Below are 3,212 nucleotides of genomic sequence, written 5' to 3' on the forward strand. Positions count from 1 at the left end.
GTCTCCACGACGTTGAAACCATAGGGGCACCAAATAAGTCCCAGATATTAGGACAAGGATCAAGAGCTACCGAAACATACCAGTGAAGCCACTTTAACCATAACCGCATCCAGTTATGGAGAAGAGTGTATTCAAAGTTATACCGTTCACCCTCAAACGTCAGCTTTTCCGGAGGCAACCGTAGCTCCTTCGGTTGCAACTCCTTCCTAAGCACATCCACTATTATTCCCTTCAAATAGGGATTGAGGGGCTTACCCCTTCCAATCCACCATTCTAATGGTAGTGAATGTTTTTTCTCAAGGGTTTCGTCGATACAGAGGTGTAGCTAACACTGGAAAGCGGAAACCCTGTATCGACAAAATCCTATCTAAAGCTAAAAGCTAAAGAAGGAGATCCAGGGAAGTGTGCTCTGCCAGCAAAGGAGTAGTCAGAAAGAGTTCCTTGCCCGAGATAGCAAACACCCGCATACGACCTAATGCTAGGATAATGCCATCGAACCAAGTGTTCGAAATGATCAGATCTTTTTGCGATCAAAAAATGATGAGAAATCCAGACCAGATATGAAGGTTAATATTCAGTAATTGTGCACAGGTAAATACTCAGTAAGTGAACACCGAACATGTGCTCCTGGTGTCCGGGATTTAGGGCTCTGAGCTTTCCCTAGTCGAAAGAGAAGGGGAATAATCAGTACGATTGACTTTGAGTCCGCCTACAACGGGGACATAAGGTTAAAGCCGAGAAGTAGGTTCAAAGCCGATATCCGCACGCTCCTAACCTCCCTTGTTTTGCGTCTCCGACTGTACGATAAGTAGTCCACCCTGAGGTAGTGGATTTTGACTAGACCAATAGCCTGCCCTCTGCCCCTGGGCATTTAGCAGAGGAGTGCGCTAGGCTCGGCTCGGGATGAGCTCCTTAGCTAGTCCCAGCTAGAAGAAGTCAGCTTGCTTGCTTTCCTGGAATGGGAATGGAAACCTATAGGTTCTGCAGAGCTAAGCCGGTAAGCAATCCTCTTCATTCTGCGAGCTAGAAATAATCCTGACTTCCGGGCAATCAATCAAATAGTTTCCTGGTTTTCCATTCACAGAGGGTAAGGTGCCAGTCTCATAAAAAAGAAAGGCTAGCAGGCAAGCGAACCAAGCCAGTTCCTTTTGTTTGAGTCTGTGAAACTCCGACGCTTTTATCTTTTAGCGAGTATTAAGTTCCTGGCCTTGTTGTGTCACGAAGGTTCGAAAACATTTGATTCTTGCTTGATTTCTGTCTTCCGCGGATTTTCTTTCTTGCTTGGCGAATTGCCTTTTTTAGTCATTTGTGTTGTAATCGAAAGGAATCATTTTTCTTTGATACCCCTCAGGGGATGTCTTCGCTCGTTTAACCTTACTTCTATTTCCCTCTATCCCGCCAGCCAGCCTACAAAACTACCTTCATTACTGAAAGGGGTTTGTTTTTAGAACAGAATTTGAGGATGGTGGTGCATCCCTTTAGCGCTCCATCAAGCAGTTCTTTCCGGCTCCTGTAGAAGATGACATTTAGTGCTCGCCCGTCTACGGGCACCTCTTCGAGTTAATAACAAAATCCTCGTCTTAGAGCTAGGGCTATGGAGTGTGAAAGATAAAGTATAGTTGGTTGTTGGAGTTCCTCTGAGCACACAAGACAGAGTGCCGTCCGGGGTTTCGGTTTTGTTAGCATCATGCGACAGAAAAGAAGGTAGTACTTCAGTCGCCTCCGATACCATAGGGAGCGGCCATAAAGTGTTGGAGGGGAGGCATGGGATCCCTTTTTTTTGGTGGGGGAGAGGAGAAGTGTTTGCTAGCGGCCCCAATCAATGCCCAGGAGCAGAAGCGCTTTCTAAGTGTTTTCTCACTTGGTCGATCTGGCAGTTCATTTCAGTTCCGTGGCTAAATAGTTAGCTATCAAGCTGGTGGGACTGGAACTCAACCTGCACATGTAGTAAGGTTGGGTCTCTTCCCCGGAACAGTAGTTCCGCTTTTCCTGAAGTCAAACAATGAAACTAGTAGAGGAAGGAAGCGATGACAGGAATGTCGTAAAGGAAGACGAAGAACCGACTACTTATGCGCTTGCCCTTTATCTGCCCTACCCGCCCCCTTCTCTTCTAGGGATGAGGAAGGAAGAAGGTGATGTCCGGATAAGCTCCAACTGGAGAAATTGGAACTGGAAGAAGCTATGCTACCTTTGGCTCGCCCTCCCTTCTGCTTTCCGCTTCATTGCCTTTCTCAACTCAACTCTCGTGGCACTGGCCGTAACATCAAGATCTGAAACTCGAATAAGGTGGAAGGCGCACTTCCCTCTTGAATTGCGTTTGCGGGGCTTCTTGCCTCGGACACTTTGGTGGGTGGAGTCCAATCCACAATGGCCTGCACTTTCCTCCCATCCATTCTAACCTGGCCTTTGCTAATCAAATGCCCAAAGTATATAATTCCTGTCGGGCAAAGTCACTCACACTTTTCCATCTTTACATATAGCTTGTGCTCCCTTAACCGAGTGAGCACTTTCCTAAGGTGGGACAACCTCTAGGGACTTACTATAGACAACAATGTCATCAAGATAGACAACAAGAAAGCAATCAATATAGTTATAAGTTCTAAAAGACATCACTCATCAAATTACAGAAGGTCATTTGTAAGCCCAAATGGCATGACAAGGAACTCGTAAAGCCATATCTATCTGGTAACAGAAGTGGTTTTAGGCTCGTCTCCTTCTGCAATTCTGAGATTGATTGGTAGAACCCGCCCCCCTCTGTCTATTAAAAAGGGCGATTTCCCGCTCTCCTGAGGTACTCAACAACGAAAGAACCTGCGCTTTGGTGCTTTGGGCTATGCCATGTCTTCAAAACCGCTACGTGGGCTACTTTACTCGAAGTCGAAAGTGTACATCAACACCAGCCGCTGCCATTGGAACTTCTCTGGTACACCCGACTTATTAGTCGAGCGGAGGAGCGAAAGAAGCTCGACTGATTAGAGAGGAGCGAAAGCCTTTGCTTTATGCCACGTCTTCCTTATTCCTATCTAATAGCTTCCTTCTTCACCTCTCTTTCCCAAGGGCTAGCTGGAGACACTGAGACTTAGCTTGTTGACCCTTTACTTGGGATATATTGCGCGAGTCGCTTTGGATGATGCAGTCACTTCCGATCTCCCGTTGTACTATCACCTTCTCGTGTTGGGGGTTGAAAGCTGTTCAATCACCGTAAAACAAAA

The sequence above is a fragment of the mitochondrial genome of Mimulus guttatus (assembly GCF_056151865.1).
Source record: "Mimulus guttatus mitochondrion, complete genome".
NCBI lineage: Eukaryota > Viridiplantae > Streptophyta > Magnoliopsida > Lamiales > Phrymaceae > Erythranthe > Erythranthe guttata.